This window comes from Pongo pygmaeus, chromosome 23, assembly GCF_028885625.2.
Source record: "Pongo pygmaeus isolate AG05252 chromosome 23, NHGRI_mPonPyg2-v2.0_pri, whole genome shotgun sequence".
Taxonomy (NCBI): domain Eukaryota; kingdom Metazoa; phylum Chordata; class Mammalia; order Primates; family Hominidae; genus Pongo; species Pongo pygmaeus.
The window spans coordinates 32,574,433-32,601,262 of NC_085931.1; the positions used below are offsets into that span (position 1 = coordinate 32,574,433).

Below are 26,830 nucleotides of genomic sequence, written 5' to 3' on the forward strand. Positions count from 1 at the left end.
TTTTTTGTATTTTTAGTAGAGACGGGGTTTCACCGTGTTAGCCAGGATGGTCTCGATCTTCTGGCCTCGTGATCCACCCACCTCGGCCTCCCAAAGTGCTGGGATTACAGGCGTGAGCCACCGTGCCTGGCCTATCATGACACATTTTCTACAGTGGTATTCTCTCCTCAGATCTTCACAATGCTTCTGGGGCATTACTTCAGCCTCACATCAGAGGATCACCGTCTCTTCCCAGTTCCAAGGAATAGCACAAACAAGAGGCATCGTGAGCAGACAGCAAGCTCTGGACACAGGGCGGCCCCATCCTCAGGCCCTCCTGGGAGGAACACTCAGCTTCCTCACAAGCCAGGGACAGGCCAGCCTCGCAGCGGCCCCTGCGGCCTGAGTGGTTAGTAAAAACAAAAAGAAAGGGGCACTCCTACCATGCCCGCAAAGAGGATGAAGGCAAACACAAGTTTCAAGTTAGCATGGCACTGAAGATCTCGATGGATGCACCCCCAAATGTCAGCAAGTGCACCAGGGGAGCAGCCGCTGAGAGAAGGAGGCCGGCCTTTTTTATTTTTAAGCATGCATAAACTATTTTTGCAGTGTAAAAGGGAAGTTGAGAGAAAAAGGGGAAAAAGCTCTGATAACCTCAAAAGGCAGCTCAATGCTTCTGGGGTGACCTTGTTTTCACGGAGCCCATCCTCATGGTAGGGATAGGCTTGTTTTCAAGACAGCCCAAGCCCTATGGTAGGGGCCAACAAAGGCCAGGCTCTGCCATGCTGCTGCCATGTGCTGACTGACACGTCACCAAAGGATGGGCCCTGCTTCTCATGCATCTGGAGTGTCAACGACAAGCATGGCCCTACTTCGAGAAGTCTTCCCAGCCTTCCTATCCCGGGCCATTTCTCTCCAGACCCCTTCTGGGGTCCCTGAGAAGCCCCTCATATCTCCGTGGGTGTTTTCAGAAGCAGCACCCTTGGGTGCCCTCCAAGTTCGCCATCTGGCGCAGAAGCCGGGCACAGGATCAAGTTCCCAGGACACTGCATGTGATTACACACACTGCAAAACGTAATCAGAATGACAGCCCACAAGTGAAGACCAAGGAAGCACAAGGGGCTGGGCAGCCCAGGAAGAGCTGACAGCTGGTCACCTTAGCTCAGGGAAGGGCTATGGCCACCACACATCACACCAGTCAGGGGCTTGGTCTGAGGGGCCTGCAGTCTGAGGACATGCAAGTAACACAAAGCTGTGTAGGGGTCCAAGGGGGTGGGGGCACCAGGGCACCCCACCCTGGACCACCAGAGCACTAGGATCCTGTGGGAACAGAGGCTCTGCTGTGTCCATCTAACAACATGGTCACCCTCTCCAGCTGCCCCCAGCCCACCCAACAGGACACAGACGCAGGAACGCTCCTAAGAGAGTGGCCCAGGAGTAGTAGAGGCACTGGGAGCGGGCCCTGGCTCTGAATGACCTTGGGAACACCATCTGCCCCCTTAGCCTGAGTTTTCCTTGTGTGAGCAGGATTGGATCAATGAATGCTTGCCCCAAAAGGCTGCCCAGAGGCAAATGAGCTAGCGTGAGAAAGCCTTCCAAAGAGCTACTCAGCTACCCCCTTATAGCTGCCGTCACATCTGCCTCATGGAAGAGGGCACTGTGCCCAGAATGGCAGCAAAACAGTGGTCAGCAGGTCTAGAGCCACACGACAGGCCTGGCCAGTGCAGACACGCCTGGCCAGGGCAGGGCATATGACATTCCTGAAAAGGAAGGGGGCCTGAAGCCCAGGGACTTGTCCAAGGGCAGACGGTTCACTCTAAAGCTTGTGGCCCATCAGGAAGCCAAGGGAGCACAGGAGAGGCGCTGGGGGCAGGGAAGGTGGGGGTCTCAGCAAACAGCCCTCTGTGCCCACTTCCCTAGAGGAAAACGGGCAAAGCCCAGGCTGCTACAAAGCCCAGCGGTGGGGCAAGGACTGCCCTGAGTGCAGCCCTGCCAGCCCCTATCTCTGACGCTCTGGAGGTGGGGGTGGGGGATCTAACTACCCAAACCTCCCCAGGAAGGCCGCATCCAGGCACAGGGATGACCCAGCACTTACTGTCTACTCACACCCACATTAGCTGTCACCCTGCTGGCCCGCAGCAGGCCGCGGGTAGGGGACAGAGTGACTGGGCGCCAGAGCTGTCCCTGATGCTGGCCAAGGCCGCGCAGCCCACCCACCCTGCAGGGACCACGCAGCTCCCAGCCCTGCCAGTCTCAGCCTCCCCGCAGCGAGTCTGGTCCCACCTGCCAGCGTCCCTCGCATCCCGTGCTAGCGGGGATTATCAAAAACGCCTTCCAGTAACGCGCGGGGCATTTTCGTCGGCCGGGATCGACGTGGTCGCCCCTGACCCAGCCGCCTGATTCTATACCATACCTCAGAAAGGGGAAACTGAGGCAGGGCGAGGAGGTGCGGCCAGCCCACCCACCTTCAAGCAGCCTGGCCCGGTCCGCGCACCCAGAGCCCACAGCCCGGAGCCCGGAGCCCGGAGCCCGGAGTCCGGTACCCCTGAGCCCAGGCCGGCCAGGCCACGAACGGAGTCGGCCAGCCCGGGAGCCGCGCACTCACCGCCTCAGCCGCCGCCGACTTCCGGGTGCCGCGCCCGCGCGCCACCGCAGCCAGCCCAGTACCCGCCCGGCCCGAAGCCGGTGCGTTCACCATTGGGCCGCGCAGCGAGGGGCGGGGCGGCGCGCCGCATGCCGGCGTCCCGTTGGCTGGGCGCGCTATCGCTCGGAGGCTGCAGACTCCTGGCGCCCCGCCCCCGGGGCTGCGCCAAAGCTTGGGACTGCGCGGGCGTCTGAGCGCTTCCTGATCCGGCGGCCTTCGGGGACTCCGCGGCTCCCTGCCTGCAGGGACGCCGTGGGAGGTCGCAGCCGCCCCTGAGTCCATGCCCTCATGGACACCATCTGTCACCTGCTTACCCTGCGGCCTCTCTCGGAAGAGGTACAGGAATGCTCACTTCCGGACCGGCCCCCTCAGACTGCGTCCTGGTCTCCCCATCCTGTCCACTCAACCCCACCTCTGGACCTGGCCATCCTCCTCCTGGTCATCCCTTCCTTCACATTATGGCCTCCAGGTCGGCTCTTTCCTCCTTGATGTCCCTATCATTCCCAGTATGTACCCCCAGACCCTGGACTAGGCATTTGAGCACTATACCCTGCACACCCACCACCTCCCCCACTTCCACCCCCCAGTGTAGCTTTTGAGCTCACATCCAGGTCCAGGCCCCAGTGACGAGGGGCCGGCCCAGCTTGACTTGTGCAGGGTGAGCAGGTGGGCACTGACTGGGGCCCTCCCAACAGGACAGAGGCATCAGCTGGGACCCCTGCTCCTGTGGCCTCTGGGCTGTGCCTGGGCCTATGCGGCAGAAAGGTGGAGAGTCAAAGCCCAGAGGCTCAGTCCCTGCCTCAAAGTGAGCACTCAAAACACTATGACATGGATGACAAAGACATTAGGGATAATGATAATGTGCGAAGCACTCTAAACCCAATGTCTGGGTCAGCAGTTCTTTCACCCCACTTTATAGATGTAAACACTGAGACTTGGAGCAGTTATGTCATTCAGTTGAAGTCAAAAAAGGTGGCAAGCAAGAGAGACCACATTAGCTTCAACCTGCGTTGAAGACCTAGGTGCCCTGATGCCCTGCAGAAAACTGGGGCTCAGGGATGGGAAGAGCCTGGCTGGTAATCAGCAAAGGCAAGAGTCTAACCTGGACCTACATGTGGGCCCGTTGTGCTCCACACTTTTGCTGTCTTGTCTGTATTTCTCCTGGAACCCAACAGAACTTTTACAAGGACTCCAGATGCCCAGGGACTCACGGCCAGCGGGCCGCAGACCCAGCCAGACATGGTTGTCTCTCCCACCATCCAGCAGTGGGATCGTGTGGGGCTGGTACCAGTGATTTCCCTCTGAGCAGCCAAACCTATGCAGTCTATAGGGCCAAGAGGTGGTGGTGGTGGACAAGTGGGATCTGGGGCTTGGGGGTGATGGACTGTGCCCTGGGGTTCATGGCAGCAGCTGGAGAGTGGGCTTCCCCAAAGCACCAGGCCATGCACCTCAAAGCTGGACATGAGTTGACCAAGGTTTCCCTTTGCCCACAAAGAGGGATGCAGTAACATGTCAGATGGTGGTTTGCATCCTGTTCTGTCATAGCTTGTGGCCTTGGGCCAACCCCACCCTCAGCCATACTTTTCCCAGCTAGACAGAGCCAGAGCAGAGACTCTGATGTTCTTTGTCACCACTGACACTCCAGTCTGGATGACATGCGATGCCAGGAAGCAGGCGACAGCAGATGAAATGGGTGTAGGGTGGGCACCTAAGCCCTGGGATCTTGGGGCTGCAAGAGGCTCACTGGCATCCAACCTCTAATTGCACACAAACTCAGATAGGAAGCTCACTACCTTCTGTGGCCACTCTTTTGGTTTCAACAGCTCCAACTCTTGAAAAGTTCTTGACACCCAGCTGAAAGCATTTTCTCTCTGTGGCTTTCCCCAGGGGCCCCACAGCTGTCCGTATGGAGCTAGGTGAGAGGATGAGAGAGGGAGAACACTGGGCTACTGGTCCCTGTGGTCTCTTTTGCTGTGTTTTTCTTTTTTTTTTTCTTTTTTTTTTTTTTGAGATGGAGTCTTGCTCTGTCTCCTAGGCTGCAGTGCAGTGGTGCAATCTCAGCTCACTGCAACCTCCGCCTCCCAGGTTCAAGCGATCTCCTGCCTCAGCCTCCCAAGTAGCTGGGACTATGGGCGTCTACCACCATGCCCAGCTACTTTTTTTTGTATTCTTTTAGTAGAGACGGGGTTTTGCTATGTTGGCCAGGCTGGTCTCAAACTCCTGACCTCTGGTGATCCGCCTGCCTTGGCCTCCCAAAGTGCTGGGATTACAGGCAGGAGCCACTGCGCCCAGCCTCCCTTGTTGTGTTTCTGACCCCTGGCTGCAGCCTTATGGGCCGACTGCTGGACAGCGGTCCTGAGTCCTGTTTGAATTGGTGCTACCCCCACATCCTCTGACCTCAGCTAGTGATCCTGCCTGCCAAGGGCAGACAGGTCTCTGCAACCCTATGGGTGGTAGGGGTGGTGATGAGGGGAGAGGTAGTCTCACTTGCACAGATTTTGGTGTATGGTTCTCTCTTTTGCGCTCTTTCAACAGATGTCTGTCCAGTCCCTCTTGCAAGTGTGGGGAGGGGGTGGTGCAGGACCATGAGGTCACTGTCAGAAGAGGGGCAGGGTCCAATGGCCTTGGAGAGATGGCTGGGGGCAGCTGGACTCATTACGTCTACTCCTAAATGGAGGAAACGACCCCTCAGCTACACAGCACCTGAGCCAGAATGTCACCATGGTGCTGCTCCACAGGATGACAGCTACCTGGCTTGTGAGGGCCCCTATTCTAGGGACAGATACTTCATTCCACCCTCCCAGAGTAGCAAGCAACGACCCTACACCAGGAGGCCAATTGACATGTCAAGTGCCAGCTCCAATCGATTGATAGTAGCTGCCTGGCTCTGAAAGGCAGCTGGGATCGATTCACCATGCTGCCAGCACACAGATGGAACCAGCGGTGGTCCCAGCAGTGAGTTCTTGCCTTGGGCCATTTCATTTTCTTTGTCCTGGCCAAGGAATGATTGGATGAACACACTGGACTCCCAATATGGGTGGATAAGACAAGAGTGTCTGGTCAAACCCCCCCCACCACTCATAAGCATGGTTGTGGGCAGTTTGGTTCCCCAGGCGGCCTTGGAGAATGCAATGAGGCGAGGAACTGGTCATCTCCAGGTGCATCCAGGGCGGGAAAGGCTGACAGCATGCATGAGCCAGGGTCACTGGCTAAGAAGTCATTTCAGGACCTCCCCCTAGAAAAGCCCACTGGGCAGCATCCCTGCTGGTTCCCCCCCACACCACAAGGTTACGCAGAGCTGGCGGAGGGTCATGGTCCCACTCATGTCAGGTGCTCTCAATCTGGCAAGGAAATGCAACCTATGTGAATCTCAACAGGCAGTGAAGCAGCGTTTCTTCCTGACTCCAGGTAGGGTGAAGAAAATAGACAGTAGTACGGGGTGGGGGCATAAACGCACAACTCTGCCTCCCCAGACGGAGAGCTGTGGGGCTGTGAGGATGCCAGGAGGAGGTAAGAAACGGCGGCCCCATGGGGGGCCTGCAGGGTGGGACAAGCCCAAGAGGTCTCTACATCCAGGCCTGGTGGGGGAGGTGAGCCCCTGGTTTACCGAGGGGGTCCCTTCCTGCCCTCGGAAACACTGCAACTCCTACCTCCACCGTCTCCCCGCTGCGGGGGCCCAGAGGCGGTGAGGGTGAGAGAGCCCCCAGGCCTCAGGGTCAGACGACTGTGTACAAGCAAGTGAGAACCTCTCTGAGGCTGTTTCCCAACTGTAAAATGGGGATAGCAGCAGAACTCTCTCTCGCGGTTTGCGTGAGGAATACAATTCGAGGTCGACAAGAGGGCGCGTCGCGAAGCGCGCAGCGAGTAGCAGGAGCTGAAGAAGGATACCTGTGAACTGGGGGTGGTGATGGAGGCTACGCGGCCGGAGTCCGGGGAAGGGGCGCCGGCTCTGCCAGTCCCTGCTCGGGGCTGGATGGTCGGGGGATGTTCTCGTAAGTCGGCTGGGAGGGAGCGGTTCCGCGTACCCTGCCACCGCCGCGGCAAAGGTTCGGGCAGGTGCGGGGCCGCGGCCCCTCCGCGAGGGGGCCGGTCATCCGCCGGGACTGACATTCCGGAGGCCCAATGGTAAGCCGTCATCTCCGCGCATCCGCCCAATCGGCGCCGGTTGCCGTGCCGCGCCGGGTCTCTCGACCAATGGGAAAATTTGCGATCAGATGGGGCGGGGCGGAGATTCGCGTAGCCGGCCCGGTCCGCTTTGCGCACGGGCCGCGTGAGGGCGGGAGAGCTGGCCCGGGGTCTCGGGTTGCGCGCTGGGCCTGGAGGGAGGGGGCGGCCACCGCACGGGTCCGAGTTGCGGCCGCGTGGACTGCGACCCGCGCCGCGCCCTGGGAACGCCGCGCGCCGCGCCCTGGGAACGCCGCTCCCCGCGCGCCAGGGGACCCGGGGACGCCCTTCTGGGGTCCGAGGCCGCGCTGCGGGGCCGCCCACGCTGCGCTCCAGGTAAGCTTGAGCCAGTAGGCGGGGTGCGGGACCCGGGGCTGGGGCCTCGGGTCGGAGCCGGGACTGGGGGCGGGGCTGCAGATATGGGACGCGTTCCGGGCAGCGGTCCGGACAGGGTCCTATCCCGCCGGGCGTCGGAGCCAATCTCCGCCCCACCCGCGTCTTGTCCGCCCGCTCTGCGGCGCCCGAGACCCCGGGCCGGCGGGGGCGGGTCTCTTTGTGCGCGGTCTCGGGGCCCTACCCGACCCGGCCGGGCGCCTTGCGCTGAGCGCTCCAGCTGAGCGCGGCCCGACCCCGCAGCCGTGTCCGCCCCGCGCGACGCTTGGTGCCCAGCTGCCAGGGCCCTGCAGCCACGGAAACTTTCCAACGGCCCGAGGGGCGGCAGGCCGGGAACTTTCCTGGGGCAGCGCGCCGCCGGGAAGCGCAGGGGCACCGACGGCCCGGAGGTGTCCTCGCGCCGCGCTGCTCCTGCCGCCTCGGGGGTGAAAGAGGGCACGCCACCCGGACCCCCGGCCTGGGTCCCCCTCCCCACGCCGCCCTGCGCCCCGTCGGGGCCCGTGCAGAGACATGTCTTCTCCACTCTGAGGGAGCCTCTGCTCGGTTTGCTGGGGAGTCTCCCTGGGCAGGTGGCCTGAGAGCTCCAGCCTATTTTAATTTTTAAATAATTAAATATAGGCTGCTTACAATATTTCACCGTTTCTTAGCTATGTGTAATGTAACATACTTAAAATGGAACTAAAGGACTTCAGCTCCCTTTCCCTACACCCAGGCATATTTAGAAATAAGGAAAAGAAAGGTGCCCCGTGGGTATTTTTAAGAGTAGGCTCTTAATGCTGCTGTTTAATAACCTCAGGCGGGTACCCACGCTGCTGTGGGGGAAACCTCCCCTATGGTATGGGCCAGTGGGGTGCAGTGGGAGCTTCCACCTCTCCCGACCTTAGCTTCTCTGGGGTAGCTGCCTTTACTTCTTCCTACTTCCTTACTACTGCCTTATCTGCCTTTACTCTGGGATCTGGGCGGTGGTTAGAGGTCTGGTCCAAACAAGGCGGGTGTTACCTATCTTGTACTCACTGTATTGGAGCTGGGATGGTGCTGAATGCAGGGGGCAGTCAGCGCTCTCTTGCCCGGTGTGCCATGTCGGTGGCTGGTCAGTTCCTGAGCAGGTGATCCAGGCCTTAGATCAGGCCACAGTGTGAGCCACGGCGTGTCTGGGAAGGCATTTCCCCCAGTCTTGCCCCATCCTATCCGCAATGTCTGCTCCCAGCTGTCCCCTGACCCCACCCTACCCCCATTCTGGGGTCCACCAGGGCCCAGTAGAGGACTGGGCACAGAACATTCGCTAAGGGATTCAAGTCCCAGCTGAGAGGGTAGTTGAGCACAGCCAAGCCAGCCCCTGCCCAGCTCTTGGCTGAGCTGCCCTGTCAGGCTTTTCAGCATAAACTCAAGGACCTCCTGACCAAGGTCCCTCCTGGGAGAACAAGTTCTGACCCTCAGTCCTGCTAAATTTGAGCCTCCCCACCCACCACATCTGGGCTGCTTGGCTCCCATGTTTGCTCTGGCACCCCCTCCAGAGGTGGCCCTACAGTCTCCTCCCAGTCCCGGGGCCCTCTGCATCTCTGTGGCTCTGTGAGGGTAAGGTAGCACCCCTCCTCCTGTTTGTGCTACATAGGGATTCAGGGTGAGTTCACTGTGCTCCTTCACCCCAGGAGTCTGACCTGGGGGAGCATGAGGCTGTTCTGAGTGAGGACAGAAGGAGCAGGAGCAGCAGGATCCCCAGTCTCTGGGTGGAGCAGGGAGCTCTGCGCATGGATGGCAGGCGCCACCCTGTGTCCAGCCCATCTGTCGTGCTCCCCGCCTGGCCCTGGCAGAGAAAGTGACAGGGTAGAGCTGGGATAGGGAGTCAGGGCCCACTCTGTAGATAGGGCCAGGAATCGAGGGTGGGGGTCCAGGGACAGCACTGCAGAGCACCAGGTGGGCCTTGGGGGTCCTGGGGACTTCCCTGATGGTGGCTTAGTCATGGGGAGGCATCTGTTCTTTTGCCACCAGCTTCAATTGAGACCAGGATGAGGCCGGGCGCAGTGGCTCACGCCTGTAATCCCAGCACTTTGGGAGGCCAAGGCAGGTGGATCACCAGAGGTCAGGAGTTTGACACTAGCTTGGCCAACATGGCAAAACCCTGTCTCTACTAAAAATACAAAAATTAGCCGGACACGGTGGCATGCGCCTGTAGTCCCAGCTACTCGAGAGGCTGAGGCAGGAGAATCTCTTGAACCGGGGAGGTGAGGGTTGCAGTGACCGAGATCACACCACTGCACTCCAGCCCGGGTGATAGAGCGAGACTCTGTCTCCAAAAAACAAAAACAAACAAAAAAAAAAACAACTGGGATGGGCTGGTCACGGTGGCTCACGCCTGTAATCCCAGCACTTTGGGAGGCCGAGGCAGGCAGACAGATCACTTGAGGTCAGGAGTTTGAGACCAGCCTGGCCAACATGGTGAAACCCTGTTTCTACTAAAAATACAAAACAAATTAGCTGGGCCTGGTGGCATACGCCCGTAATCTCAGCTGCTGGGGAGACTGAGGCAGGAGGGTTGCCTGAACCTGGGAGGCAGAGGTTGCAGTGAGCCAAGATTGTGCCATCGCACTCTGGCCTGGGTGACAGGGCGAGACTCCGTCTCAAAAAAAGAAAAAAAAAAAACACACACAAAAAAACAAACAGAAAAACCCAAGATGAAGTCTTGGGTCACTCTGAGGAGACATGGGATCAGGGATCCCTTGGTAGGCTTTCCTGGCTCAGGGGCTTCACATCTTGGCCTATTTCAGGTCGGGAAGATGACCCAGAGCTGGTGGGTGCCTGAGGCCACAGAGATCCCCCCACTCCATAACCAGTTATGCACAGGCCCTTCCCACTGCCCCTGCTGATTGAGGGGCTGCCGCCTCTGGCAGAGCAACGGGGAGCTGAGCATGGCCACCAGAGGGCAGCTGGGACCGCCACGGCAGGCAAGACCGGCTCCACCCAGCTTCCTGCGGCAGACCAGGACCCTTCCCCAGACACCTGGCTTGGATGACCGGAGCTCGGCCTCTGAGCTGCCTATTGAGGGCGTGGAGTCAGAAATGAGCCAAGCAAGATCCCTCAGTGCCCCCCACATGCTTGGTGCAGGCAGAAGGAGGCCTGAAGGCCAGATGGTGGGTGACCACACACAGGCTCAGCAGGGACAGTGAAGGACTAGCCCTGTGTCTGCATAGCCCCAAAAGTGCAGTGTTCTTCAAGTGGGTGCCCAGGGGCCTCCCAGGCCTTCCCAGGTGTGGGCTGTGCCTCAGTGTCCACAGCAGAAGTGGGCATATTCTCACTATGTGCCCAGAGAGGCAGCAGGCCTAGGAGAACACTCGGTTTTGCTGTAGTGGACACCATTGTCAGTGAGCAGCACGGACCTTCCCTGTCCAGTGGCCACGGGGCACTCCATGCACCTGCCTGCATTGGCTGTTGCCAGGGCATGTTCTCAGCTACCTGCAGTCAGTGTCACCTCCCGCTCACAGAGCAGGAAGCGAAGAGACTTGAGGAGAGGGTGGCCTGCTGAGGCCACACTGCAGGGAGTGCAGAGCGAGCTCACCTCGGCCCCTCACTGCCTACCCAGCCCAGGCTGCATCCTCCATCCCAGTTCTGGGCCCAGTGTGTACCCATGGGAGCTGCCCTGTGCCATCAGCTATCCAAAGGGCTGTAGTTTGCTAATCTGACTGTGTGGCCTGGGCCAGGCTCATGCCCCAGTGTGAGACCTGTCAGCCCTCTGGTTGGACCATGGATACTGTGCCAGAACCACAGGGCTTCCTAGGGCATCAGTGGGGTATAGCCAGGGGCTGACAGAGCCCCATGGCCAGCCACCGGGTCTGGACAGTTTGGTGGGGAACCCCAGTGTAGGAGGGCCCATGGCATGGGTAGGCCCAGGCCATCCTCACTGGGAAAAGGGCCCAGTAAAGGGCGTGGTCGTTCCCCGGCTTTGAGGTGGTTGGTACTGGGTCCTTGGCCAGGCGGGTGACCCCAGAGCCTGCAGAGCAGCTTTGAAGTGGTACTCAGGGGGGCTCCCCAAGGTGAGCACCTCCCCACCTTCCCATATGATCCTATCACTAGTTCTGCCTTCACATCACTGTCCTGTCTGTCGTCCCTCTGTCCGTCCACTGCCCAGAGCTCCCTTAGGTTGGCCACAGATGCTCTGCTCTGCCCCTGCCTGTACGATGCTGCTGTGACTAGTGCACCCTTAGGAAGGATACCCGCAGCTCTGGCTGCTCCTGCTACCCAGCCTCCTGCGGTGCTGCTGTTCTCTGCTCCCACCCATCTCCTGGGGGAAACCCTCTCCAATGCCTCACTTGGACCCCTTCCCAGGGTCTCCTATTGGCTCTACCATATGGTTGCAGGTTCTTGGCCTGGCTGGACCCCCATGAGGTGGGAGGCCCATGAGGAAGGACCCATGTTCTCCTTTGGCCACACTTCCCCAACTGGGTGGGGGGGGGGGACTTTGGGAGGCCCTGGAGGCAGGAAGACCTGAGTTAAATCCTGGCCCAGCCCCTGTCTGGCCTGGACCCAGTTTCTCCATGTGTAAAATGGGGTATATAGCCGACCTGAGGCACCTGGTAGAGTCAGTGAGATGATGGCTCACAGCCAGTGTGTCTCGGGTCTGTGGCACATGGTGACTCCTGGGGAGAGGCTGGTGCTTATCAGGGATAAAAAAAAAAAAGTCACATGGTTCTCTGTGGTACAAAACTTATGTGAACACTTAAGCTAAAACCAGAGGTTTCCTAGAAATGTCACACTCAGAGCAAAAGTTGGTTCCTAAGCCTCAGACCTTGGAGTAGGAGCAGCATCTCCCCTTCCTGGGGGCGCAGTGCTGGTGGGTGGGCTCCCAACTGGGCCTGCCCATCTCAGGCACACACACACACTCATATTCACATGCACACACATGCTTATGCACATGTGCCTGGCTTGCTCCCCGGTTCTTCCCTGCCTCAGGCCCTGCATCCCACCCCCCATGATCCCACCCTGAGGCATAGCCAGTCACCCACCCTCACTTGGACCCCTTCCCATGATGAAGAGGCTGTTGTGAGACAGGGAGACACACTGTTGGGGCACCAGAATGGACCATGACCACAAAGGACTATTGGGCAGGGCCTCGGAACAATCTAGAAAACACCGTAGAGCTGGGGGAGAGAGCTCTCATTACCCATGTCCCCCAGAGACAGCCTCCCATCCGAGGCCCAGCCCTTCTGTGTCTGTCTGTGATGTCCTGTTTTTCATTTTTACGCCATGAACACTCTGGCAATATCCCCAGGCCTAGATATAACGAGAGGGAATGTGTCCCTGGGGCCATTAGCTGAGACAGGAAGCCGCAGGGTCCTCCCCTGAGGAAGGCTGAAAGCTGTGTGAGCACAGGCACCCCCTTGTCTCCTGCTCCAGCCCATAAGCCTGAGCTCCCCAGGCTTGAGTGCCAGGTCCCGCGTCCCAGACAAATGGTTATTCACACCTGGCCACAGCTCCAGGGCCAGGAACCTACCTGCTTCCCCGCCTTCCCTGTACTGGAGACTGTTGGGGGCAGCTGCCTGCCTGGGAGGGCCCAGGATCTATGTTGGCCTCAGGGAATCTCAGGAGAGGCACATGGCCTGGCCCACAAGGCGGGAGCGGACTCTAGGGAGGTGGAGCAGATGCCTTATGGGGCTGTGAGCACCTGCGTGGGCCAGCAGGACCCTGAGCCTGGCTACCCTGGGGTGGGAGTACTATGTGCTGTGTGTGATGGGGAAGACATCATTATCAGTCCACATCTCTGAAGGATCACGTTTCTGAAGGATGGGCAACAGCATTAGAAATGCTGACAAGGAACCCTGGCAGCCCAGTGTCAACTGCAGTCTTGGACACGTGGGGACAAGAAGGTACACATGAGTGTGTGGTTATGAGTCAGGAGCACCATGGGATGACCTTCAGGTCAGGCATGACAAGGTCTTGCTTAGAGGATGGTCTGGGCTCGTGTACCTTTATCCAGCAGGGACCTACCCAGCTGGATTGACCTCACTCGTGCCCTCTGGTTTCCCTGCAGGAGCCAGAGCCCGCAGGGTGGGCATTGGGACATGCTGATCTCCCCTCAAGACAGGTGAGTGGCCTGGGTTTAGCTTGGGGACATCCTCTCCCACATAGGACACCAGAGTATTCTGGTGGGCCTGGCGGGTGAGGGTGACAGGGATGGACTGGCCCTGGACACTGTGTGCTCCTGGTCCTTCTCACCCTGGGTAGGCACAGCCCCTGGGCTGGACAGGGTGGATGTGAGGGCCTCCTGCCACCAGCTTCGGTTTGTTACTGGCCTGAATATGGACAGCAACCACTGGTTTGATGTCTGGCTTTAGGGATAAGCCTGTTTGGGGATGGCTGACAAGGTTGCTGGTCAGTGTTGGTTTGGACATTCACTGGGTCTGCTCTTCACCTGCCTGAGCTAGGATGCCAGCCGCAGTGGCATCCAGTATTGGCACAGCCTGCTGGGCCAGGCCATTCACTTCCCCCCCAGAGACTGCAGCCACAGGGACAGAGGATAGTCCTGGAGGCCAGGCACACAAAACTTTGTTTGAAAGGGTCAGATAGTAAGTAATTCAATTTTGCAGGCCTTATGGTCTCTGTCACAGCTGCAGTGCCCTGCCATTGTAGGATGAAAATGGCTGCAGACAGCCCATAACTGAACAGTCTGAACGTGCTCTGATCACAGCCGTAGGCCATGTGTACTGGCCCGTGGCCTCGGATGTTATCTGTGTTTGGGATTCCTCTGCTTATCATGGCTGCTAGCTCCAGTGGGACTGAGGCATAGTGCCCGGGAAGCATGGCAGGGTTGGAGGCTGAGTGGTCCATGTCCCCCAGGACCCTCTGAAGGGTGGTAAGGCATGCCCTGCTCACATCCACGCTGCCAGAGTTTTGCCGCGATGGGTGCTGTTCAGCAGAGTGGGTGATGGCTTAAAAGAATGGCTCCTGGCCATTCTTGTTCCTCCAGTCCCTACCCTGGCCATCTGCCTGTCCCCCCAAAAAGCAGTCTCTGTGGGAGGCATGGCTGACAGCCCTGTGGTTTCTCAGTGACACTTAGTGCCCAGTGTGGAGGCATGGCCCAGCCAGTGCTGTGCCTAAGTGGTAGGGAGAAGGCCATGGCCTCCGGATGCCTGAGTGACCTGGGCTGAGGGCTCTGGGACAGACGGGAGGGACAGGATGACTGACTTCTTGCCTGTTCCCAAGTCCTTGGGTGTGGAAAGCTGCCGGCTGGGCCAGCCTAGTGGGAGCTGGGTCTGCTGCCGCCTGGCTGTGTGGGAGGACCAGCGTCTGGCCAAGAATGTCACTGCTCAGGCCATTTGGCCATGCGGGGTCTTCTGGGTTGGGACAAAGAGGCTCAGGCAGGGTACTTGGCTTGCTTGTGGCACAGGTGACGGCGTCTCAGGGTGGCAGGAGGGGCTCTCCCACTGCCCTTAACTCCTCGTAGGTTACCACACTTCAGGGAGGCCAGGTCAGCCAGATGCCAAACGACAGCCCTGGTAACAGGGTCTGCAGGAGGGTGGTTGGCTGGGCAGGTCCGAGGCTGCCCAGGCACACTTGCTCACTCCCTTCTGTGGCTTGCTCCTTTCTTGTCCCTTCTTTTCCCTCCCCCCTCCAGTTCTTGGTCTTCTCTGTGTTTCTCTGTGGCCCTCTCTGTACCTCTTTCTCTGCCTTTCCCCATTTCCTGTCCTGCCCATCTGGAATGTGGTGATTGTTTATTCTTGTCTGCTGTGGTGATTGGTTTTTCGTGTCTGCCCTGGGCACTGGTGCGATGGGTGATGGCATTTGTGCCATCTCTGCTCTGGCCTGGGCAACCTGGGCCCTGGCTTGTGGCTGCCTGCTCTGCTGGGCTCTGGGGTGTGGTCCTGTCCACAGTGGGAGGGAGCTGGGGAGGGAGCCTCAGGGCTCAGCTGGGACAGGGGCTGATGTAAACACCTATGTGTCACCACACTCAGCACCCACTCACCCAGCCTCATGCTGGGTCCTGGGCATCATGGGCACATCAGGCCCAGCCCTGCCCCTGAGGAGCTCCCAGCCTGGTTGAGGAGATCCACAACACACAGAGAAACCAGTGGCCAACTGTGGGGTTACAAGATGGTGATGAGTAGCATGACTCCCTTAGGAGGGGGAGCTGGGAGGGTGTGATGGGGTGGTGCACGCTGAGACCAGGCCTGAGTGAGAAGGGCTGGCGGGGACACACATGCCCTGCCCTTTCCCATAGCTGGCCAGCAGTGGTGTCCTCTCAGAGACCAGCACCAGCCTGGCCTCCTCCATCAGCCGCCGTGTGCCTGCAGGGGGTTGCGGCTTCGTCTCCTGTGGCCGCCTGGCCCCCGTGACAGGCTTTCTCTTGGGTTTTGATGTGTTTCTCAGCCATTGTATGAGTCTTTGTATATTAAAGATATTAATTCTTCACTCCTCTTTCTGCCTGCTGCACATTTTTCTCACCCTTTTAGTTTTTGTTTATGATCATTTTGATGTCAAAAATGTTTCATATTTTGTGGTGAAGTCTGTTGGATTTTTCCCCATTTTTAGATATTCCGTCTCTCTGTGTAGTCAGCTCTCCCTAGCATGTAGCCAGATAAAGATGCACCTGTCTTTTCTTCTAGAAGGTATTTTTACTTTAGTTTTGTACACAGAATTTAATCTGTCTGTCTTAGTCTATTTTGTGCTGCTGTATCAGAATACCTGAGACTGGCTGATTTCTGAAAAACAAAGACTTATTTCTAACAATTCTGGAGACAGGGAAGTCCAGGATTGAGGGGCCACATCTGGCGAGGGCCTTCTTTGTCACTGCGTCCCCCAGGAGGTGGCAGAAGGGCAGGAGCACACGTGAGAGAGCGCTGAAGGAGGCGGAACCCATCCTTTTATCAGTAACCTGCTCCCGAGGTAACAAATCCACTCCCACAGTAACGGAATTAATCCATTCATGTGGCAGAGCCCTTGTGACCTAAACACCTCTTAGAGGTCCTACCTTCAACACTGTTACATTGGGAATTAAGTTTCCAACATGTGAACTTTGGGGGACACGTTCAGCCCATAGCACCAACTGGTATTTATTCTGATATAAATGGGTGGCAAGGATTTAACTTTGTTTTTACAGCTGCATCTGAACTGTTTCCTTTTTGTTTGTTTGTTTGTTTTGAGACGGAGTCTCACTCTGTCACCCAGACTGGGGTGCAGTGGCGCATTCTCAGCTCACTGCAACCTTCACCTCCCACGTTCAAGCAATTCTCCTGCCTCAACCTCCCAAGTAGCTGGGATTACAGGTGCCTGCCACCATCACCAGCTAATTTTTGTAATTTTTTTTTTAATAGAGATAGGGTTTCACCATGTCCAGGCTGGTGTCGAACTCCTGACCTCAGGTGATCCTCCCACCTCAGCCTCCCAAAGTGCTGGGATTACAGGTGTGAGCCACATGCCCGGCCCGAACTGTTTCTTGACTTTGACTAGTGTCTTCTGTCATTAGAAATTGGAAATGCCCCAACGCCCTTGTGTCTTAGGGTTTGTGGTTGCTGGTGTTGTAAAGATTGGGGTTGGGGGGCCTCTGGCTGTCAGTCTGCTGGCAGGCATCCAAGTATCCTGTGCGTGCCTCTGGGGGTGTGTGTGATTGTTCTCTGGGGGTGTGTGTGGTTTCTCCTCCCTGGGACCTCTATGGGATTCCCTGTGAGCTGGCACTGCTGGAGCAGGCTGGCTCCCCCTGCGAGGGTTGTGGTGTGCCTGGGACCCGTTTCCTGAGAATAAGGCCTGGGCCCCCACTGTGGTGAGACCCTCAGAAGCCCCCACTGCCACCTGGCCGTCTCTGGCCTTTTGATGCTGTATGCTGACTAAGGTTGGGGACACTGCTGGGGCCCCGGGGCCCACAGCCCCTGAGCCAGCCTGTGGTGAGGGGTGTGGCTCTCCTGATGTCAGCTCACGTGGCCTCTCATGGGGAAGCAGGGGGGTGTCCCTTGCCCAGGCTGCTGGGAGGACTGGCCTCATCCTCTAGGGTCATGGGCTCTGGTATCCTCGTGACCCGAGGCAGAGTTGTTACAGGAAAGGGGTCCTGATCCAAACCCCAAGAGAGGGTTCTTAGATCTCACGCAAGAAAGAATTCAGGGTAAGTCCGCAGTGCAAAGTGAAAGCAAGTTTATTAAGAAAGTAGAGGAATAAAAAAATGGCTACTCCACAGACAGCAGCTCTGAGGGCTGCTGGTTGCCCATTTTTATGGTTATTTTTTGATGATATGCTAAACAAGGAGTGGATTATTCATGCCTCCCCTTTTTAGACTATACACAGTAACTTCCTGACATTGCCATGGCATTTGTAAACTGTCATGGCGCTGGTGGGAGTGTAGCAGTGAGGACAACCAGAGGTCACTCTCGTGGCCATTTTGGTTTTGGTGGGTTTTCGCCGGCTCATTTACTGCAACCTGTTTTATCAGCAAGGTCTTTATGACCTGTGTTTTGTGCCGACTTCCTATCTCATCCTGTGACTTAGAATGCCTTAATTGTCTGGGAAGGCATCCCAGTAGGTTTCAGCCTCATTTTACCCAGCTCCTATTCAAGATGGAGTTGTTCTGGTTCACATGCCTCTGACAGAGGCACCGCCAGACCAGGGGCTCATGTGTGTCCTCTTTGTGTCCCAGCCTCAGGCTGGTGGGCAGGTGGTGGTCGGCGATCTGGCTGCTGCACGAGGACCTTACCTTCATGGCTGGAGAGCCTGGTGTAGACTGGCCAGCCACCCCTGCTGTGCCTCCCCTTGTTCAGGATGACTCATGGCTGGTGGTGAGGTTGTACTGTGGGGTCAGCCTGGGGAGGCCTGCAGTGCCCAGGCCACCAGCAAGGGCTCTGGCTGTGCTGTGCACAGGGGCTCTCCTGAGCTGTCCACAGGCTGCAGTGTGGTAGCTGTTTGGTGCATTTCATCCCCTGTGTCTACCCCAGCTCCTGCCTCAGCCCTGTCCTCCCTGGAGCATCCCAGGCCCCTGGGCTTGCCTCTCTGGCCCTGCCTGTCTGGCCTCTCCTTGGGCCTCCCCTGTCCCACTGGCTGCAGTTGGCTCTGGCTGTTTGTGAAGCCTCCCTGGACTCAGGCTGGGTGCCTGACCCTCAGCGGAGGGCATCCTTTGAGTCAGGTCCAGTGCAGTGGGGGTGTTCCTGCGGGAATGCCCCACCGTAGCTCAGATTTGGGGAGCCTGAGGCTTCTCTCACCTGCCTGGCAGAGGACGTGGGGACAGCTATACGGTGTGAGGCTGGGGAAGATGGGGGCTGGGCGCCCCACACCCCCTCCCCTGTGGCCTCTCTTGCCAGGTTGACCATTTTGCAGTTGATAAGTTCAGTATTTGAAATATGCCTTTAGTTAAACTTTCTCTTTTTAAAATATTTTTACTCTTCCTGAAATTCTAATTAGGCCATTTACACGTCTGAATTTATTTGCTGCTCTCTGCATTTTGCAAGATAATGAGGCTGCAGAGATGGCTACCAACCCCATCCTCCCAGTCCTCCCCAGGGCTTTTGCTGTGTGCCCTGGGGGAAGGTGCTGGGTGCCCCCAGGGCCCATCCACGGGGTCCATAGTGCCTGGAGGGCCAGTGAGTATACAGGTGAAAAAAGTGAGGCCAGGCCACTGAGCAGTCAGGGACCGCATAGGTGGAGAGGTCTCACTCCAACAAGGCCTACCCTTCACTAGGCAGCATCTCCCTCCTCAGAGGCTCCATCACCCACCTCAGACCTGGAGTTGAGGCCTTTGCAGTACCACAGACACGTTTCCTTTATCTGCTGGTTCAGGCTCCCCTGGGTGCCTGAGAGGCTGAGAGCCAGGGAGAGGCCAAGACACCGAGTGGCAGAGGCCAGGTGACTGTAGTGCCAGCACCCCCGCTTTTTGTTTTGAGACAGAGTCTCGCTCTGTCGCTCAGGCTGGAGTGCAGTGGTGCAATCTCGGCTCACTGCAACCTCTGCCTCCCGGGTTCAGGTGATTTTCGTGCCTTAGCCACCTGAGTAGCTGGGACTACAGGCACGTGCCACCACACCTGGCTAATTTTTGTATTTTTAGTAGAGATGGGGTTTTGCCATGTTGGCCAGGCTGGTCAAGTGACCTGCCCGCCTTGGCCTCCCAAAGTGCTGGGATTACAGGTGTATGCCATCGTGCCCAGCCCTTTAAATAATGAAGCAGTATGTGCTTGTTTATAGAAAATGTAGAAAACACAGTAAAGGAGGAACAAAAACTCATGCCTGTTGCAGGTCCATAGTCCAGCACACCTGACCTCCGCCACCCTCCCCGATGTGTGCTTTCTAAGTGTGATATGTGCCATGGTCCTGTGCCCCTGGCACTGCCTGTCAGCGCCCTCTGTTGTCATACCCATGGTGTCCCACTGCGCTGGGCTTGCCTCTCCTCTGGCACCCCGGCTCCTTCCCCTCGGGCCTTGCTCTTCTCCCAGGCATGTTCAGGAGACGGCTCCCATCCTGGACATTCAGGCTGTTTCTAGCTTTTCTCCACCATCAGGGCTGCAGCAACAAACATTTTATGTCCAGAGTGGCTTTTCTGTATTTGAACAACTTGGGCTTGACCTTGAGGTCCCGGTGGGGCGGAAGATGTGTGTGTGCTGGGGGCAGAGCCTTGGTGGGATGATCAGACACCAGGGACACCAAGGCCTCAGGGAGCAGCTGAAGGAAGTGGCCACAGCAACCCCTCTCCAGAGAGACAGCCACTCCCACCTTCTGCAGACATCGCCCGCCCAGGGCCCTGCACTGAAGACAGACCCCCCACTGGGAAGACAGACAGTTCAGGGATCCGCCCCTTCCATGAGGTGCCCCTACCCTGTGCATGGCTCCTTATCTGTGAATTAGGAGCCCAGATCCCCCAGCGGGGGTGTGTGAGGTGACGCAGTTCCTGGTCTGCTATGGGATCCAGGCTATCCTGGGCCCGGAGCTGGTCCCCACTGATCCTGCCTCCAGCACCTCACACAGTAGGTGTGGGAGCTTCTCACTCAGCCTCTGCTCCCCCCCAGTCCTGTGCCCTTTCTCACCCAAGCCTGGTCCCCGTGGGGGTTGGTGCCTGGTGATGCCAGTACTCCTGCAGATGATCACCTCCCAGGCAGGGCTCTGGGACCTGCAGCAAGGGCATTGCTGGATCCTGGTTGTGAAGATGGCACACAGGGCTGACCCTCCTGTGCACACAGCTGGTGCACCTTAGTTCCCCCCCACCTCCTGTTACAGGCCCATGTGCAGGTGCGGGCGCCAGGGCTCTGTGGAGGGGATCAGCTGTGCCCCTTGCAACATGCCATTGGCTACCTGGTCTCCCAGCACAGAGAAGGGTGGGGCTCTGGGGACCCTGTTGAGAAGGCCTGACAGCCCGGAGAGGAGTAGGAGGAGGGAGAGGAGGGATTCGGGAGGAGGTGGGGGACAGGGAGATTTGGGATGGGGTTCTGGGTTGGGTACAGGAGGAGTTAGGGTACAGGAGAAGTGAGGTCAGCAGGAGGTGGTTGGGGGCCTGGAGCCAGGGCCCAGGAATGGAGGGGAGAAGGATGACACCCCTCATGTTCTTTTTTTTTTTTTTTTGAGACAAAGTCTCACTCTGTTGCCTGCGCTGGAGTGCAGTGGCGTGATCTCAGCTCACTGCAGCCTCCACCTCCCAGGTTCAAGTGATTCTTCTGTCTCAGCCTCCTGAGTAGCTGAGAATACAGGCATGTGCCACCACAGTGGGCTAATTTTTTCTTTCTTTCCTTTTTTTTTTTTTTTTTTTTTTTTTGAGAAGGAGTTTCACTCTTGTTGCCCCGGCTGGAGTGTAATGGTGCGATCTCAGCTCACCGCAACCTCCGCCTCCCAGGTTCAAGTAATTCTCCTGCCTCAGCCTCCCAGGTAGCTGAGATTACAGGCATGAGCCACCATGCCCAGCTAATTTGTGTGTGTGTGTGTGTGTGTGTGTGTGTGTGTGTGTTTAGTAGAGACGGGGTTTCACCATGTTCGTCAGGTTGGTTTCGAACTCCCGACCTCAGGTGATCCACCGGCCTCGGCCTCCCAAAGTGCTGGAATTACAGGTGTGATCCACTGTGCCCAGCCTAATTTTTGGTATTTTTGGTAGAGACGGGGTTTCACCATGTTGGCCAGGCTGGTCTAGAGCTCCTGACGTCGGTGATCCACTCGCCTTGGCCTCCCAAAGTGCTGGGATTACAGGCGTGAGCCACTGCATCCGGCCTATGTTCTAAGCACACTGGCTGCACCTGGCACCTTCTGGGAACCGAGTTTGCTGGGGAGGGGCCTTCTGAACACACTGGGGCAGGCAGGCTGTGGCCCCAGGTCCTCCAGTCAGTGAGCAGAGACTGTAAGCCTCACCTGTGTCCCCCTGCCTGGGGACAGTGGGGTCTTATTGCCTCCCAGGAGGGCTGGCAACCTGTCTAGGGCCCTGGAGAGGACAGGGCATGGTCAGGACCCCACCCGGTTCCACCTGCTCTCAGCTGGAGCTCCCCCAACCCAACTGCTCTACCTGCTGAAGCCCAGACTCGATTGGGGCCAGAGACTTGGGTGAGACCCATCTTCCTCCAGGGCCTCAGAACATGTGGGAGGGGAGGGTCTTATAATGGGGAAACTGAGGCTCAGCGAGCCAGCCCAGCCCCAGGCAAGCACAGCCTCCATTTTCCAGGCTTTTTGGTGACATTTATATGGCATTTGCCCATCTGCAGGGAGCTATTGTTTGTAATGAGACTAATTCAGTTATTTGTGTTTGAAGAAAGAATTCCAGACATTTATTTACCAAACCTTCGAAACAGAGGCATTGGTTAATTTTAAATTAAGGCTTCATGTTCACAGACTTTTGTCTTTGCAGAGCCAGGGTCTTCCAAGGTTCAGTGTTGCTGGGGGTGGGTGTAGGCAGGCCCCAGAGTGTGGTGCAAGGAAGGAGGCTCCCTGTGACCCAGTGACCCAGGCTGACAGCCTTGTGTCTTGGGGAGCCCTGGGTCTCGAGGTCCAGTCCGTAGGCTGGCATGGTCCCCTTACTCCTGGTGGTCTTCTCCAACCCTAAGCCCACCTGTCCTGCCCTGCTTACTTGGAGCCTCTCCACCCCCACTGTATTAGGCTCTTCTTTCGTTACTATAAAGAAGTACCTGAGACTGGGTAATTTATAAAGAAAAGAAGTTTAATTGGCTCACAGTTCTGCAGGCTGTACAGGGAGCATAGCTCCAACATCAGCTTCTAGGGAAGCCTCAGGAAGCTTCCAGTCCTGGTGGAAGGGGAAGCGAGAGCAGGCATTTCACATGGTGAAAACAGGAGCGAGAGAGAGAGGAGGGGAGGTGCCACACACTTTTACACAGCCAGATCTCGTGATAATTCACTCACTATCGCAAGGACAGCACCAAAGGGATGGCGTGAAACCATTCATGAGAAATCTGCCCCCATGATCCAATCATCTCCCACCAGGCCCCACCTCCAGCATTGGGGATTACATTTCAGTGTGAGATTTGGGCAGGGACAAATATTCAAACTGTATCACCCACCAATAGTGATGACCTCCCAGAGCCACTGCCGCTTTGATAGGGCAGGAGGAGTGTCCCCCAGATCTGAGGACAGCAGGCTTGGGCATCGAGGGAGGTGACTGAGTAGGAGTGGGGCAGTGTCCCCTGTCCCTTCCTCTGCAACTGGTCAGGGCTCCTTCTGCCAGGGCCTTGGAAGCTCCTGCACTGAGCCTGGTTTTCTTGCCCACTCCTTCAGCAAATGTTTATGACTTCCTCCCATGAATCTCCCCATCCCCTTTAGGATAAAAGCCATCATCAGTCCCTGGGACACCACCATCCTTGCTCCTTGCCCACCCCTACCTTGGACTCTGCAGAGTGCTAGGGTGGGCCACTCCCTGATCACTCTAAATGCAAAGATGGCCTCACCAAGGTAGCACCTCCTGAGCCTCTGGAGTCCCAGGGCAGTCCTTCTCATGACACTTCTTCAATTTCCTGGACAAATTGCCTTCAGTGTAGGGCCCAGCTCTGATTCTTCAGGCTGGTCTGCACACGGGAGCTACGATGCTTTGCTGGCCAGTGCACTGTTCTCTGGCTGCTCATCCTTGCTTTCTTCGTGCAGCAGAAACAATTCAAGCACCTGCTATGTGTCAGGTGCTGTGCTGGCTGCTGCCCGTGCCCTGGCCTGTCACCCAGCAGAAGCCCAGGTGGTTTCTGTCTCCGACTTGGGTCAGTTTCAGCTGTAGAGGCAGGGGAAGGTTTAGATTTTTGTAAATCTCCACCCAGGCAGGGGCCTGAAAGCACAACAGGGAACTTGACAGTGTGATCCTGGGCTCACAGGTTAATTTTCTGTATCTCTTTCTAGTCCTGTTCTCTCTGAACAATGTCTGTTGAAAATTTCTCTCTGGCTTGTGAAAGGTAGTCAGTGATAGGTACAATTTTTATTCCCTTAACTTCCATATTTTCTTAGTAATTTCAATGGGAATTTTTTTTGGGGCCTAGTTTACTCATATTCGTTCTTTATTGTTTGACAATTAAATGGTTTAAGGCTATTAATTTACCTCTGAGTACAATTCTGGCTATAACCCATACATTTTAAGGTATGATGCGGGAGTATATTTTTTCACTGTTTCTAAACAGCCAATTCTGTATTCTTAAATTTTTATTTTTATTTTTATTTTTTGAGACAGGGTCTCACTCTGTCACCCAAGCTGGAGTTCAGTAGCATGATTACAGCTCACTGTAGCCTCGACCTCCCAGGCCCCAGTGATCCTCCTACCTCAGCCTCTCAAGTAGATGGGACTACAGGTGCACGCCACCATGCCTGGCTAATTTTTTTTTTTTTTTTTTTTTTGGAGATGGAGTCTCACTCTGTTGCCTAGGCTGGAGTGCAGTGGCACGATCTTGGCTCAATGCAATCTCTGCCTCCTGGGTTCAAGCGATCTTCCTGCCTTAGCCCCCCTAGTAGCTGGGACTACAGGCGCCCATCACCATGCCTGTCTAATTTTTTTTGTATTTTTAGTAGAGGAGGGGTTTCACCATGTTGGCCAGGCTGGTCTAGAATTCCTGAGCTCAGGTGATCCACCCGCCTCGGCCTCCCAAAGTGCTGGGATTACAGGTGTGAGCCACCGCGCCTGGCCACGCCTGGCTAATTTTTGTATTTTTTGTACAGACAGGGTTGTGCCATGTTGCCCAGGTTGGTCTCGAACTTCTGGGGCCCAGCAATCCACTTGCCTTGGCCTCCCAAAATGCTGGGATTAGAGGTGTGAGCCACCGCACCCAGCCTTAAATTTTTACCTTTGATATACTATTTATTTCAAAAGGGTAGGCCAGGCGCAGTGGCTCAGCTTGTAATCCCAGCACTTTGGGAGGCTGAGGCAGTCGGATTATGAGGTCAAGAGATCAAGACCATCCTGGTCAACATGGTGAAACCCTGTCTCTACTAAAAATACAAAAATTAGCTAGGCATGGTGGCACGCGCCTGTAGTCCCAGCTACTCGGGAGGCTGAGGCAGGAGAATCACTTGAACCCAGGAGGCGGAGGTTGCAGTGAGCCGAGATCGCGCCACTGCGCTCTAGCCTGGCGACAGGGCAAGACTCCGTCTCAAAAAATAAATAAATAAAAGGGTATTATGCAATTTGCAATTTCTTACTTATTATGTGAGGGAGCCTCTTTTTTTTTTTTTTTGGAGACAGAGTCTTGCTCTGCCGCCCAGGCTGGAGTGCAGTGGTGCAATCTCGGCTCACTGCAAGCTCCGCCTCCCGGGTTCACGCCGTTCTCCTGCCTCAGCCTCCCAAGTAGCTGGGACTACAGGCGCCTGCCACCACGCCCGGCTAATTTTTTTTGTACTTTTAGTAGAGACGGGGTTTCACCATGTTAGCCAGGATGGTCTCCATCTCCTGACCTCGTGATCCGCCCACCTTGGCCTCCCAAAGTACTGGGATTACAGGCGTGAGCCACCACACCCGGCCAGGGAGCCTCTTTTTTAATTTTAATTTTTAATTATGGTATAATACACATAACAAAATTTACTATCTTAACCATTTTCAAGTGTACAATTCAGTAGTGTTTTTTGTTCACATTGCTGTGCAACCAATTTCAGAACTTTTTTTTATTCTTGCAAAATAGAAACTCTGTACCCATTAAAACACTCCCTGTTTGCCCCTTTTTTTGAATTGCTTCTACTTTTCCTATTGTTTGACTACTTTAGATGCCTTATATAAATAGAATCTCACAGTATCTGTCTTTTTGTGACTGGCTTATTTCACTTAGCATCGTGAGAATAGCACATGTTAGAATTTGCTGCGTGATATTCCATTGTATATCTATACCACATTTTGTTTATCCATTTATCCACTTGTGGACACTTGGGTTGCTTCCCCTTTTTGGCTATTGTGAATAATGCTGCTGTGAATATGATTGTGCACATATCTCTTGGAGACTGTGCTTTCAATTCTTTTTTTTTTTTTTTTTTTTTTTTTTGAGACGGAGTCTCCCTTTGTCACCCAGGCTGGAGTGCAGTGGCACGATCTTGGCTCACTGCAAGCTCCACCTCCCGGGTTCACGAGTAGCTGAGACTACAGGTGCCTGCCACCACGCCCAGCTAATTTTTTTGTGTGTTTAGTAGAGACGGGGTTTCACCGTGTTAGCCAGGATGGTCTCGATCTCCTGACCTTGTGATCCACCCACCTCGGCCTCCCAAAGTGTTGGGATTACAGGCATGAGCCACCACACCTGGCCTCAATTCTTTTAGATACATAATGCAGAATTTTCTGATTGCTGGACTATATGATAATTCTATTTTTAATTTTTTGAGGAACTGCCATACTGATCTTACATTCCCACCAGCAGTGCACAAGGGTCTTAATTTGTCCGTGTCCCTGCCAACACTTTTTTTTTTTTTTTTTTAGAATAACCATCCTAATGGGTGTAAGGTGATATTTCATTGCAGCCTTGATTTGCACTTCCCTAATGATAGAAATGTTGAGCAAATTTTTTAACATGCTTGTTGGCCATTTATATATCTTCTTTGGAGAAATGTCAGTTCAATTGGGTTATTTGTTTTTTTGCTGTTGTTAAGTTTTGGGAGTTCTTTACATATTCTGGGTATGAATTCTTTTTCAGATATGTGATTTACAAATCTTTTCTCCCATTCTGTTGGTTGCTTTTTCACTATATTGATTGTGTCCTTTGATGAACAGATTTTAAATTTGGATATAGTACAATTTATTTTTACTTCTGTTGCCTGTGTTTTTGGTGTCTTATCCAAGATATCATTGCCAAATCCAGTGTCATGAAGACTTTCCCCTATATTTTCTTCTAAGAGTTTTATAGTTTGAGGTCTTATGTTTAGATCTTTCATCTATTTTGAGTTAATTTTTGTATATGTAATAAGGCAGGGGTGTGAGTTCATTCATTTACATGTGTGTATCCAGTTCCATCATTTGTTGAAAAGACCATCATTTCCCTAATGAATGGTCTTGGCACCTCTGTTGAAGGTCATTTGACCGTATTCATGAGGGTTTGTTTCTGGGCTCTGTATTCTGTTCCTTTGGTCTATGTGTCTGTCCTTATGCTAATACTACACTATTTTGATTACTATAGCTTTGAGAGTAAGTTTTGAAATCAGGAAGTGTGAGTCCTTAAACGTTGTTCTTCTTCCAGATTGTTTTGGCTCTTTGGGCTCCTTAAAGATCAATATGAATCTTATGATAGATTTCTCTGTTTCTGCAAACAATGTCTTTGGGAT

At 55.5% G+C, this 26,830-nt stretch overlaps 2 protein-coding genes across 20 annotated transcripts in view; one reads left to right on the forward strand and one right to left on the reverse strand.

Moving 5' to 3' along the window:
• TANGO2 (transport and golgi organization 2 homolog) overlaps positions 1-6,716 on the reverse strand; it is a 48,095-nt gene extending 41,379 nt beyond the window's left edge. For 2 of the 9 annotated variants that reach the window (XM_054469194.2, XM_054469191.2), the window contains exon 1: positions 2,445-2,607. The gene's annotated coding sequence lies outside the window, so the exon portion shown is untranslated. Of the gene's footprint in view, positions 1-2,392; positions 2,647-6,511 lie in introns of those variants that run through there. The other 7 variants (XM_054469195.2, XM_054469192.2, XM_054469196.2 and 4 more) reach the window with 6 other exon arrangements.
• Positions 6,717-6,906: 190 nt separating this feature from the next.
• The window catches only part of ARVCF (ARVCF delta catenin family member), a 60,036-nt gene continuing 40,112 nt past the window's right edge, over positions 6,907-26,830 (forward strand). For 8 of the 11 annotated variants that reach the window (XM_063662824.1, XM_063662820.1, XM_063662823.1 and 5 more), the window contains exons 1-2: positions 6,907-7,123; positions 13,203-13,256. The gene's annotated coding sequence lies outside the window, so the exon portion shown is untranslated. The remainder of the gene's footprint in view (positions 7,124-13,202; positions 13,257-26,830) is intronic. The other 3 variants (XM_054469203.2, XM_054469208.2, XM_063662821.1) reach the window with 2 other exon arrangements.